This window comes from Pelodiscus sinensis, chromosome 3 (assembly GCF_052426305.1).
Source record: "Pelodiscus sinensis isolate ZL-2025 chromosome 3, ASM5242630v1, whole genome shotgun sequence".
In the NCBI taxonomy this organism is placed as follows: domain Eukaryota; kingdom Metazoa; phylum Chordata; order Testudines; family Trionychidae; genus Pelodiscus; species Pelodiscus sinensis.
Genome location: NC_143054.1, coordinates 2,411,431 through 2,425,154, shown reverse-complemented (window position 1 = coordinate 2,425,154; position 13,724 = coordinate 2,411,431).

Below are 13,724 nucleotides of genomic sequence, written 5' to 3'. Positions count from 1 at the left end.
CCCGGTCCTGCTCCCCCTCGCCCCCTCCCCCGCCCGGACCCACCGCCACATCTGCTTCTCGTTAGGCCGCGGCGCTCGGACGGGGGGAGAAACCACAGAAAACGGGAAACGCCAGAGAGGCCGGGCAGGGGGCCAGGGGCTGCACGGCAGCCGGGATGCAAGAGCTACTGAGCGGGGTCCCTGCTGAGCCCCGCCTGGCGCCCCCAGCCCTGCCACGGAGCCCCCCAGCCCTGCCCGGCCCCCCAGCCCTGCCACAGAGCCCCCCAGCCCCGCCCGGCGCCCCCCAGCCCTGCCACGGAGCCCCCCAGCCCCGCCCGGCGCCCCCCAGCCCTGCCACGGAGCCCCCCAGCCCCGCCCGGCGCCCCCAGCCCTGCCACGGAGCCCCCCAGCCCTGCCCGGCCCCCCAGCCCTGCCACGGAGCCCCCCAGCCCTGCCCGGCCCCCCAGCCCTGCCACGGAGCCCCCCAGCCCCGCCCGGCGCCCCCAGCCCTGCCACGGAGCCCCCCAGCCCCGCCCGGCACCCCCAGCCCTGCCACGGAGCCCCCCAGCCCCGCCCGGCGCCCCCAGCCCTGCCCGGTGCCCCCAGGCCCCCTGCTACGCCCCCAACCACGCCACGGCGCCCCCAGCGACGCCGGAGCATCCCCAGCCCCACCATGGTGCCCCCAGCCTCTTTGCTACACCCCCAGCCCCGCCCAGCCCTGCCCGGCGCCCCCCAGCCCTGCCCGGCACCCCCCAACCCCACCACAGCACCCCCAGCCTCCTTGCTACACCCCCAGCTCCGTCCGGTGCCCCCAGCCCTGCCCGGTGCCCCCCAGCCCTGCCTGGCACCCCCAGCCTCGCAATGGTGCTCCCAGCCCTGCTACGGCATCTCCAGCCCCGCTGTTACACCCCCATCCCCACCACAGCGCCCCCAGCCTCACCACTACACCTCCAGCCCCCGAGAGAGAGAACCCCCCAAGAAAGGGCTGTCACACTGAAGGGGGTTCCCCCCCCGGAGACCATACGGGCCAAGTGTGGGCACGACCTGTGAGTCCATGACACCCCTCCACACACGCTCGGGGGGGGGGGGCTGCCTCCCTCGGCCGGAGCCAGGGCTTGCAGGGAATCGCTAGCAGAGGCCACGGGGCAAACTGCAGCCAGACGCTTGTCTATGATGTGGGAAGCGAGAAGCCCCCTGCGGCGCGGCGCCAGGGCCGGTGGCAATGGCAGAGCCGGCCGGACCCTGCCGAAAAGGCGACACGTCCAGAACTTGGGCTGCTCCGAGCCTGGGAAGAAAACAGGCGCCGCAGTCGCCCCATGTCCACGCGTCTTCTCGTGCGCCACGAGCAGCTGACAAACGAAGGGCGCTGCCCGCAAGGCCTGTGGAAAGGTCTGGAGCCCTGCAATCCAAGAGTTGTAAAGGAGCTGGCCGAGGAGCTGGCTGGTGCCTTGAGGCTGGTTTTCAGTGAAACCCGGGGAAGTGATGCCAGATCTGCCGGCAGTCACAGGGATGAGCCAGGTACGCGCAGGCTTGGTGCTCTGACACGACCCTGGCGCTGGACTCGGTTCGTCGAGAAGCAAAGGCGAGTTGTGACATCAAGGCAGCGCGGGCTGGGGCTGGGGCGGCCGGTCAGTCCCGCGCTCCGCAGCTGGCTGGGCCGAGTGGCAAGCGGGGAGGCGGGCGGCCTGGCTGTCCCCAAGGCGTTTCACTCGGCACCGCGCCCGCTTGGATCCAGAGCAAAGGGCCCGCCAGCCCACAGCTTCCGGGGGAGGGCGCAGAACAGAGCGGCTCTGGGTGTCCCGCCCCCTCCCTCCTGGCTCCTGCGCCCCGGCCCGGCCTGGCTACAAGCCACTGTCACACGCAGGCCCCTGGATCGAGCGGCTGCCCCGCGGGTCTCGGAGCCAGGGCCCATGGGGGGGCCCCTCTAGGGCGCTGCACTTTGCTCAGGGCCTGGAATTCAACAGACCCCCCCCGGTAATGTCGGCCGCCCTGCAAACTCTGGGCCGAGGGGCACGGCCGGGGCGGGGGAAGGAGCCCAGGCACCGTGGGGGGGTCGCTCAGTGCCTAGGAGCACGGAAGGCAGGCGGGGCCTGATCCTGGGCTGCGGGGCTGACGCCGGCCGGGGCGTGAGCTGGAGCCGGCGTGGAGCAGCCCCAGAGCCGCCGGATCGGGCCTGGCACGGCGCCTGCAGGGGGGGCTGGGGGGGCCAGGCCTGGAGGCTCAAAGCTCCGTAGCCCTCCTGTGTGAGGCTGGCCGGGAGCCGCTGCCCTGCCCCCTCCGGGACCCGCAGACACAGGCTGGGCCGCAGGGCGGGCAGAGCCGGGGCCATGGCAGCGGCCGCAGGGGCCCACGGGCGCAGGAAGCTGATGTCCTGGAGGGCCCAGGCCCAGGCAGGGAGGGGCAGGGAGGGGCTGTGGGTGCCAGCCAGGCGCTCAGGGGCTAACGGGGACGCAGGGGCCCAGGGGGTGGACCCCCCCCAGTGTAGATGAGGCTGGGCTGGGCTGTCATGGCCAGCGCTGGGGGGGTCTGGGGATCTGCCCCCGCCCTGCCCAGGTGCACCCCCCGGCTCACTGGGCTCGCTGCTGACCTACAATGGGGACAGTTTGCAGATGGCACCTGGGCGGGGCTGGGCACAGGAGAGGTCGGGTCCAGGGGGCCCTGGAGGGCAGGGGGCAGGGGGCGGGGGGCTGGGCACAGGAGAGGTCCGGTCCAGGGGGCCCTGGAGGGCAGGGGGCAGGGGGCGGGGGGCTGGGCACAGGAGAGGTCCGGTCCAGGGAGCCCTGGAGGGCAGGGGGCAGGGGGCGGGGGCTGGGCACAGGAGAGGTCGGGTCCAGGGGGCCCTGGCGGGCAGGGGGCAGGGGGCAGGGCACAGGAGAGGTCGGGTCCAGGGGGCCCTGGCGGGCAGGGGGCAGGGGGCGGGGGGCAGGGCACAGGAGAGGTCGGGTCCAGGGGGCCCTGGCGGGCAGGGGGCGGGGGGCAGGGCACAGGAGAGGTCGGGTCCAGGGGGCCCTGGCAGGTGGGGGGCAGAGGGACGGGGGGCAGGGCACAGGAGAGGTCGGGTCCAGGGGGCCCTGGCGGGCAGGGGGCGGGGGGCAGGGCACAGGAGAGGTCGGGTTCAGGGGGCCCTGGCGGGCAGGGGGCAGGGGGCGGGGGGCAGGGCACAGGAGAGGTCGGGTCCAGGGGGCCCTGGCGGGCAGGGGGCGGGGGGCAGGGCACAGGAGAGGTCGGGTCCAGGGGGCCCTGGTGGGCAGGGGGCAGGGGGCAGGGCACAGGAGAGGTCGGGTCCAGGGGGCCCTGGTGGGCAGGGGGCGGGGGGCAGGGCACAGGAGAGGTCGGGTCCAGGGGGCCCTGGCAGGCGGGGGGCAGGGGGCGGGGGGCTGGGCACAGGAGAGGTCGGGTCCAGGGGGCCCTGGTGGGCAGGGGGCGGGGGGCAGGGCACAGGAGAGGTCGGGTCCAGGGGGCCCTGGCAGGCGGGGGGCAGGGGGCGGGGGGCTGGGCACAGGAGAGGTCGGGTCCAGGGGGCCCTGGCAGGCGGGGGGCAGGGCACAGGAGAGGTCGGGTCCAGGGGGCCCTGGCGGGCGGGGGGCGGGGGGCAGGGCACAGGAGAGGTCGGGTCCAGGGGGCCCTGGCAGGCGGGGGGCAGGGCACAGGAGAGGTCGGGTCCAGGGGGCCCTGGCGGGCAGGGGGCGGGGGGCAGGGCACAGGAGAGGTCGGGTCCAGGGGGCCCTGGCGGGCAGGGGGCGGGGGGCAGGGCACAGGAGAGGTCGGGTCCAGGGGGCCCTGGTGGGCGGGGGGCGGGGGGCGGGGCACAGGAGAGGTCGGGTCCAGGGGGCCCTGGCAGGCGGGGGGCGGGGGGCAGGGCACAGGAGAGGTCGGGTCCAGGGGGCCCTGGCGGGCGGGGGGCAGGGCACAGGAGAGGTCGGGTCCAGGGGGCCCTGGCGTGCGGGGGGCGGGGGGCTGGGCACAGGAGAGGTCGGGTCCAGGGGGCCCTGGCGGGCGGGGGGCAGGGCACAGGAGAGGTCGGGTCCAGGGGGCCCTGGCGGGCAGGGGGCGGGGGGCAGGGCACAGGAGAGGTCGGGTCCAGGGGGCCCTGGCAGGCGGGGGGCAGGGGGCGGGGGGCAGGGCACAGGAGAGGTCGGGTCCAGGGGGCCCTGGCGGGCGGGGGGCGGGGGGCTGGGCACCGGCTGGTGAGGGCAGCAAGTGGGACGGGGCGGGGGAGAGTCGCCCAGGAGGGGCCTGGCGGGGAGACCCCGATGACCAAGGCAGAAGGGGCCCTGCTGAGGCGCCAGGGCAGGGGGACGGGGGGCAGAGGGACGGGGGGCAGGGCAGAGGAGAGGTCGGGTCCAGGGGGCCCTGGTGGGCGGGGGGCGGGGGGCGGGGCACAGGAGAGGTCGGGTCCAGGGGGCCCTGGCAGGCGGGGGGCGGGGGGCGGGGCACAGGAGAGGTCGGGTCCAGGGGGCCCTGGCAGGCGGGGGGCGGGGGGCGGGGCACAGGAGAGGTCGGGTCCAGGGGGCCCTGGCGTGCGGGGGGCGGGGGGCTGGGCACAGGAGAGGTCGGGTCCAGGGGGCCCTGGCGGGCGGGGGGCGGGGGGCTGGGCACAGGAGAGGTCGGGTCCAGGGGGCCCTGGCGTGCGGGGGGCGGGGGGCTGGGCACAGGAGAGGTCGGGTCCAGGGGGCCCTGGCAGGCGGGGGGCGGGGGGCGGGGCACAGGAGAGGTCGGGTCCAGGGGGCCCTGGCGGGCGGGGGGCGGGGGGCTGGGCACAGGAGAGGTCGGGTCCAGGGGGCCCTGGCGGGCGGGGGGCGGGGGGCTGGGCACAGGAGAGGTCGGGTCCAGGGGGCCCTGGCGGGCGGGGGGCGGGGGGCTGGGCACAGGAGAGGTCGGGTCCAGGGGGCCCTGGCAGGCGGGGGGCGGGGCACAGGAGAGGTTGGGTCCAGGGGGCCCTGGCGGGCGGGGGGCGGGGGGCGGGGCACAGGAGAGGTCGGGTCCAGGGGGCCCTGGCGGGCGGGGGGCGGGGGGCGGGGCACAGGAGAGGTCGGGTCCAGGGGGCCCTGGCGTCCGGGGGGCGGGGGGCTGGGCACAGGAGAGGTCGGGTCCAGGGGGCCCTGGCGTGCGGGGGGCGGGGGGCTGGGCACAGGAGAGGTCGGGTCCAGGGGGCCCTGGCAGGCGGGGGGCGGGGGGCGGGGCACAGGAGAGGTCGGGTCCAGGGGGCCCTGGCAGGCGGGGGGCGGGGGGCGGGGCACAGGAGAGGTCGGGTCCAGGGGGCCCTGGCGTGCGGGGGGCGGGGGGCTGGGCACAGGAGAGGTCGGGTCCAGGGGGCCCTGGCAGGCGGGGGGCGGGGGGCGGGGCACAGGAGAGGTCGGGTCCAGGGGGCCCTGGCAGGCGGGGGGCGGGGGGCGGGGCACAGGAGAGGTCGGGTCCAGGGGGCCCTGGCGGGCGGGGGGCGGGGGGCTGGGCACAGGAGAGGTCGGGTCCAGGGGGCCCTGGCGGGCGGGGGGCGGGGGGCAGGGCACAGGAGAGGTCGGGTCCAGGGGGCCCTGGCGGGCGGGGGGCGGGGGGCTGGGCACAGGAGAGGTCGGGTCCAGGGGGCCCTGGCGTGCGGGGGGCGGGGGGCGGGGCACAGGAGAGGTCGGGTCCAGGGGGCCCTGGCAGGCGGGGGGCGGGGGGGGGCGGGGCACAGGAGAGGTCGGGTCCAGGGGGCCCTGGCGTGCGGGGGGCGGGGGGCTGGGCACAGGAGAGGTCGGGTCCAGGGGGCCCTGGCGGGCGGGGGGCGGGGGGCTGGGCACAGGAGAGGTCGGGTCCAGGGGGCCCTGGCGTGCGGGGGGCGGGGGGCTGGGCACAGGAGAGGTCGGGTCCAGGGGGCCCTGGCAGGCGGGGGGCGGGGGGCGGGGCACAGGAGAGGTCGGGTCCAGGGGGCCCTGGCGGGCGGGGGGCGGGGGGCTGGGCACAGGAGAGGTCGGGTCCAGGGGGCCCTGGCGGGCGGGGGGCGGGGGGCTGGGCACAGGAGAGGTCGGGTCCAGGGGGCCCTGGCGGGCGGGGGGCGGGGGGCTGGGCACAGGAGAGGTCGGGTCCAGGGGGCCCTGGCAGGCGGGGGGCGGGGCACAGGAGAGGTTGGGTCCAGGGGGCCCTGGCGGGCGGGGGGCGGGGGGCGGGGCACAGGAGAGGTCGGGTCCAGGGGGCCCTGGCGGGCGGGGGGCGGGGGGCGGGGCACAGGAGAGGTCGGGTCCAGGGGGCCCTGGCGGGCAGGGGGCGGGGGGCAGGGCACAGGAGAGGTCGGGTCCAGGGGGCCCTGGCGTGCGGGGGGCGGGGGGCAGGGCACAGGAGAGGTCGGGTCCAGGGGGCCCTGGCGTGCGGGGGGCGGGGGGCTGGGCACAGGAGAGGTCGGGTCCAGGGGGCCCTGGCAGGCGGGGGGCGGGGGGCGGGGCACAGGAGAGGTCGGGTCCAGGGGGCCCTGGCAGGCGGGGGGCGGGGGGCGGGGCACAGGAGAGGTCGGGTCCAGGGGGCCCTGGCGTGCGGGGGGCGGGGGGCTGGGCACAGGAGAGGTCGGGTCCAGGGGGCCCTGGCAGGCGGGGGGCGGGGGGCGGGGCACAGGAGAGGTCGGGTCCAGGGGGCCCTGGCAGGCGGGGGGCGGGGGGCGGGGCACAGGAGAGGTCGGGTCCAGGGGGCCCTGGCGGGCGGGGGGCGGGGGGCTGGGCACAGGAGAGGTCGGGTCCAGGGGGCCCTGGCGGGCGGGGGGCGGGGGGCAGGGCACAGGAGAGGTCGGGTCCAGGGGGCCCTGGCAGGCGGGGGGCGGGGGGCGGGGCACAGGAGAGGTCGGGTCCAGGGGGCCCTGGCGGGCGGGGGGCAGGGGGACGGGGCACAGGAGAGGTCGGGTCCAGGGGGCCCTGGCGGGCGGGGGGCGGGGGGCAGGGCACAGGAGAGGTCGGGTCCAGGGGGCCCTGGCAGGCGGGGGGCAGGGGGACGGGGGTGCCCTGCGCGGGGGGCGCTGCCAGCCCACGGGGTCCCCCTGCTGCACCTGGCCCCTTTGCGAGCTGCAGCGGCAGGGCCCCGGGCGCGGCTCCGGAATGGGCGGGACGCCGGGGGGGGGTCCTGACAGGAGCCAGCTGCAGGAAGCAGCCCCCCCCCCCCCCGCCCAGCTGTCTCAGCAGTTCCGCTTCCCGCTCGGCAGGGAGCCCAGGGCAAGTCCAGCTGCTGGGAGCATCCTGAGCCAGACGGCCTGGGGATCTGGGCTGGGGGCCTGGCTCGCGCCCCGCTGGCCCCTCACACTGCAGGCCCCACTGGCCCTGCCATGCGGGGAGCCCAGGGCCTCAGGGCTTGGGGCCTGGCCGTCACCGGGGGGCTCCAGGCCCAGTCCTGGGGCCGCGCTAGCCCCCACGGAACAGCTGCTGGGACACCCCACACAGAGCCCCCTCTTGTGCCCGGCCCCTGGGTGGTGTCCCTGGGGGAGGGGCACTGGGCTGCCCGGAGGAGGGGGGTCGGTATGCCCAGGGGGATTGGGGTACCCAGGGGCTAAAGTCTGGCTAAGGGACTCTATCAGGACTAGCCTGAGCAAGGAGCCTGTCAGGGGCTTCCCTCCTGGGTTCTCTCCCTCGCTCTGGGAGGGGAGCGGAACCTAGTGGTTAGAGCAGGAGGCAGGCCTCCTGGGGAGGAGAGAGAAGCCTAGTGGTTAGAGGGGGGGGCCGGGAGGCGGGACTCCTGGGGAGGGGAGAGGAGCCTAGTGGTTAGAGGAGGGGCTGGGAGGCAGGACTCCTGAGGAGGGGAGAGGGGCCTAGTGGTTAGAGGGGGGGGCTGGGAGGCAGGACTCCTGGGGAGGGGAGAGGGGCCTAGTGGTTAGAGGAGGGGCTGGGAGGCAGGACTCCTGAGGAGGGGAGAGGGGCCTAGTGGTTAGAGGGGGGGGGCTGGGAGGCAGGACTCCTGGGGAGGGGAGAGGGGCCTAGTGGTTAGAGGAGGGGGCTGGGAGGCAGGACTCCTGAGGAGGGGAGAGGGGCCTAGTGGTTAGAGGGGGGGGCTGGGAGGCAGGACTCCTGGGGAGGGGAGAGGGGCCTAGTGGTTAGAGGAGGGGGGCTGGGAGGCAGGACTCCTGGGGAGGGGAGAGGGGCCTAGTGGTTAGAGGGGGGGCTGGGAGGCAGGACTCCTGGGGAGGGGAGAGGGGCCTAGTGGTTAGAGGGGGGCTGGGAGGCAGGACTCCTGGGTTCTCGCTGCGTAGGCTGTCCCTCTGGGCTGGGTGCCCCGCTGTGCGATTCACACCTGGGCTGTCCCTTAGTGCCAGGTGCTGCCCTTCACACGGCCACCCCCCAGCCAGGTCCCCGCCTGCTAGAGGAGCCCCACCCCCGCCCCACTGTTAGCCCTTGGCCTGGGGGGGGTGGAGAGGAAGGGGGCAGTCCTCCAACCCAGCCCCAGCCCCAGCCTCGCCGCCCATCCCTGGGGTGTCTGGGCAGCCCCGGAGCTGGGCCCCTGCGGCCGCGCTGCTCCCGGGAACGGGCCACGTCGGCCAGGCCCACAGCCGCTATTTGGAGACAGCTAATTATAGCGCCCGAGCGGCCGCCAAACCCAGCTCTGGCTGCCGGCGGGGGCGGGGCGGGCACAGCAAGCGGGGGGCCCGCAGGGAGGGGCCCTGTGTGAGCTCGGGGCAGGACTGGGGGCACCAAGCCAGAGCCAGGCTCCCAGGGGAATTCCTGCACCCGGGGACCTTTCCCGCAGCTGGATTCCCAGCAGCCCAGCCGGATGAGTCACGTCCTGGGGGGAGAGGCTCTGGCATCGGCCCAGCCCCGGCTGCGGCCCGGTCCCCTTTGGGCAGCTCCTGCCTGAGCCCCCGGACGCCCTGTCGGCCCAGAGCTCCGGCGATGCCCAGGCAGCTCGGAAAGTTCCTGGAGGGCTGGGCGGGGCTGGGGTCCCAGGTCTCTGTTTGCCAGGGGGTGGGGCTGGGCGACCGGGGAGGGACCACGGGACGATCCCGTTGGGTTCCCTCCCGCGGGGGCCCCGGCACTGGCCGGATGGACCCTTGGGCTGACCCGTCTGGCCGCTCTGCTGGTCTCACATGCACAGGCAGGGCTGGGCTGCCAGTAGCTCCCATGTCTTACACGCCCTGCGGGTCAGGGCTCGGGGCAATGGGACAGCAAGGGTAAGAAACGTGGGATGCAGGGCAGGGACTGGGGGCACAGGGCAGGGACTCTCAAACACAGCCACACCTCCTTCCCTACTGCCGCAGCCCCACGTCAGCCACTGCCATGCCCCTTGTCACAGACCGGGCCGTGTCTGGGCACAGCTCAGGGCATCCGCTCAGGGCAAACTGCTCAAATCCGGGGCTCCTTACAGCCCCCAGACTGGAGCCCTCTCCACACAGGCCACAAACCAGTCCCACCGAGCGCTTCAGCTGCCTGCCTGAAGCCTGCCGAGCAAAACCCCTCCGGCACCCCAGCAATATCCGTGCCCCAGATGGCCCCGGGCCTATACACAGGTGGGGGGTCCTAGCACCCAGTCCCACCTACCCCGAACAAGTTCTGTCCGGTTCCAAGAAACCAGCCACAGATCCCTGGTCAATTTACCCTCTGGACCTTACCCACAAATCACGCTGGGCCAATCCTTCAGCATCTAACAACTAAAGGTTTATTACCACAAGAAAGAAAAGCCTGAGAGTGAGGCTGTTAAAGGATAGTACGTTACATGCACCGAATCTCCCAGTTCTCGATGCAGGCTCTAGCAGAGATGTTACAGCTGCTGGCTCAAAAGTCCTTGTTGCACATCCTACGATCAGGATGGGTCCACAGGTCTTCCTGGCTCTTCGATCCCTGCACTGCTGCCTGTGGGATGAAGTGCTGAGCTCAAGACCAAGATGGAGTCAGCCACATGGCCTCTTTATCCCTCCTTCCTGGCCTCTTCTTGGCTGCAGCCGGTCACCTGGCCCTCAGCCTCGCTCTGCTGCAGCTCTTAGGTCTACGCCTCCCAGCCCCCCCTCCTCTAACCACTAGGCCCCTCTCCCCTCCCCAGGAGTCCTGCCTCCCAGCCCCCCCCCCTCTAACCACTAGGCCCCTCTCCCCTCCCCAGGAGTCCTGCCTCCCAGCCCCCCTCCTCTAACCACCTATGGGTGTAGCCATGATCCGGCTGCTTCCCTCAAAATCAGCCACGTGACACCCCTCACCCACCGCCATGCCCTGACCCTACCCACTACCACGTCTCGTCACCCATTGCCATGCCCCCTCACCCACCACCATGCCCCTTAACCTCTGCCACACTTCCTTCCCTAGTGCCACACCCCCACGTCAGCCACTGCCCCCCCCACCTACTGCCACACTCCGACCCTACGCATTACCATGCCTCATCACCCACCACCACACCCCCTCACTGCCTCACCCACCACCATGCCCCAACCCTACCCACTACCAGGCCTCGTCACCCACCACCACGCCCCCTCACCCACCGCCACGCCCTGACCCTACCCACTACCACGTCTCGTCACCCACTGCCACGTCCCTCACCCACCGCCATGCTCTGACCCTACCCACTACCACGTCTCGTCACCCACTGCCACGCCCCCTCACCCACCGCCATGCTCTGACCCTACCCACTACCACGTCTCGTCACCCACCACCACGCCCCCTCACCCACCGCCACGCCCTGACCCTACCCACTACCACGTCTCGTCACCCACTGCCACGTCCCTCACCCACCGCCATGCTCTGACCCTACCCACTACCACGTCTCGTCACCCACTGCCACGCCCCCTCACCCACCGCCATGCTCTGACCCTACCCACTACGTCTCGTCACCCACTGCCATGCCCCCTCACCCACCACCATGCCCCTTAACCTCTGCCACACTTCCTTCCCTACTGCCACACCCCCACGTCAGCCACTGCCACCCCCTCACCCACCGCCACGCCCCGACCCTACCCACGACCATGCCTCATCACGCCCCCTCACCCACCGCCATGCCCCGACCCCACCCCCACCACACCCCCTCACCCACCACCATGCCCCGACCCCACCCCCCACCACACTCCCTCACCCACTGCCATGCCCCGACCCTACCCACTACCACGCCTCGTCACCCACTGCCACGCCCCTTCCCTACTGCTGCACTCCCACTTCATCCACTGCCACACACCCCTCACTCACTGCCATGCCCCACCACACCCACTGCCAGGCTCCCTCCCCCACTGCCACGCCCCCCTTACCACCACGCCCCCTCCCCCACTGCCACCCCCCCTACTCACCACCACGCCCCCCCACTCACCACCACGCCCCCCTTACTCACCACCACGCCCCCTCCCCCACTGTCACGCCCCCCCTACTCACCACCACGCCCCCCTTACTCACCACCACGCCCCCTCCCCCACTGTCACGCCCCCCCTTACTCACCACCACGCCCCCTCCCCCACTGCCACGCCCCCCTTACTCACCACCACGCCCCCTCACCCACCGCCACGCCCCCACCTCATCTAATGCCACGGCGCCGCCTGCCTTGTTCCAGTCTCACCAGATCACTCACTGTTCATACAGCCCCCCACACCCCCTCCCCCCCACATGCTCCGTTTCCACCCCGTCATCCCGTTGCTGGGCACCTGTGGGCCAGGTGGTGCCCTGCAGCAAGGCAGTGACAATGGTGCCCCTGCCAAGAGCCCCAGAGGCTGCCCCACATGGGCATAAGCTCCTGAGCCCAGGCTGGTGGGGGGGCCCAGTTACAGAGCAAGGCCCCCACCCCATTGCCCCTCATCTCTCCCCCCCATTTGCCACATGGGCCTGGACAGGTCCCCCCGACCCTGTTTTCTCTGCGGCTCCCCCAGGCGGGGGAGGGGGCTGGCGGGTGCAGTGGGGTTGGTGGGGGGCAGCATGCCTGCGCCAGGGGCTGAGCTGTGGGCCCCAGTCCTAGCACCCCCAGCCCGGCGGGGCCCCTGGCTGCTGGCTGGGCGGGGGCTGGCGCTGGCAGAGCCTGGCCTGGCTTCCATTAGCCCTGACAGCCGCAGCCGGCCAGCCGCTCACCTTCCCTTTTATGGCAAAAGCTGCTGGCTGGCGGGGAGGGGGCAGGCGTCTGGCGGAGCTCATGGGGGGAGGGGCGCACAGAGCCTGCCCCTGGCCCACCCCTTCCAGGAGTGGGGGGAGGCTCCCCAGGCCACTGCCCTGCTTCTGACTGGCCGGGGCACTGGGGCAGAGCTGGCCCCGGGGTGGGGCCCGGCTGGGGAGGTGGGGAGGGGAGGGCCTGTCCCTACTAGGCCGCACTGTCTCCAATCTGGTTTGGGCGGGGGCGAGCAGGGAATGGGGGCACCAGCTCCCATCCAGGGCTTCCCACGGGACACCGGGCCTGGGGCCCTTCCCCTCCCCGGGGTGGAGCCTGGGGCTGAGGGGCCGGCCACGTCTTGCACCCCAGTCCCTGTGCCTCCGGCTCCGGGCCGCCCCGGGAGCCACGCGGGAGCGGGGCGCTTTGCCCTGGGCGGGGCTCTTATTTCCTGTGAGGCTGGACTCATCCCAGAGCCCCGATGAAACCGTGCAGTGCCTGGCCCTCTGCAAGCCACGACCACGGGCCCCGTCCCACCGCGGGCCCCTCCCGGTCAGCGCTGGGCCAGTGGCCAGGGGCCCTCGCTGCAATTTGTCCAGTCAGCCCATGGGGGGTGACACGGTGGGGGGGCCATTCACCTTGTTGCATGTGAGTTCTGTCCTACAGTAACCTTGTGCGTGTGCCTCAGTTTCCCTGGGCACTGCCCCAATCCTTAGCTGGGGTGGGAATTTTGGGTGTCTCACTGAGGGCAGCTGCCCCAGCCCCATGGTCAATGCCCTTAGTAACCTGGGCAGAGAAGGGGTGTGCCCAGGTGACACCTCCCCCCACAAGTGGGACAAAGGGCAGAGGAGGGGCTGGGACCAGGCTGCTAGGTGTGGGGGAAGTCAGTCTGGGCTGGCTTGGGGGGCAGGGAGGGGGCTCTAGGCTCCCCTCCCCCAAGCTGGGGTGTCCCTGGGGACCAAGAACCCTTCTGCTCCCCCAGGTCAGCAGGGTGGGCCCTTCGGCTCCAGCCCCACAGCTCCCAGAAGGGGTTAGCTGGTGCCCCTGCTCTTGGGCCGGGTATCTGGGCTCCCACCCTCTCCTTGCAGCTGGATTCAGGTCCCCAAACATCTCCCCCCCGGTGCTGGCCACGGTGGGGGGGGGGGTCAGGCTAAGACCCAGCAGCCTGGGGTGGCAGCGAGGGGCCGGGGGGTGCACGTCTGAGGGGCTCTGGGGTGAGCAGGGGGAGGGGCCCACGAGTCAGTGTGACCCGCCCAGGCCCGTTGGCTGCCCGACTGGTGGGCCCATGTGCAAGGTGGGGGGAGCCTCCCCGGACCCCTCCCCACAATGGGGTTGCAGCCACCCCGGGGGCGGGGCAGGGCAGCTGATGCTCAGCCCCAGGGTGAGGCTGCAGAAGCGGGCTCGGGGGTCTGGGGCTGCCCCGTGCTGCGGGGGGGGGAACAAGGGGGCGCGGCTGGGCAGGGCCAGGCGAACGCTGCCCTCTGGTGGCCGGAGGGGAGACATTCTGCGCAGAGCTGGCCCCAGTTGGCGGGGTGGGGCTTCGTGGGAAGGGCCCCCAGCCTATGGACACTGCTGGGCCCCCATGGTTGGGGCTACCAGGTGGCTTCAAAAAAAATACTGGACACACTTGATCTCAGATGGGGGGGAAGGGGACACACCGTCTGGGAGGGGAGCAGGGCTGGCCGGGAGGATGGGGGGGGCCGGCGGGCAGGAAGCAGGGCTGGCTGGGGGAGATCGGGGGGGACTGGCTAGTGGGA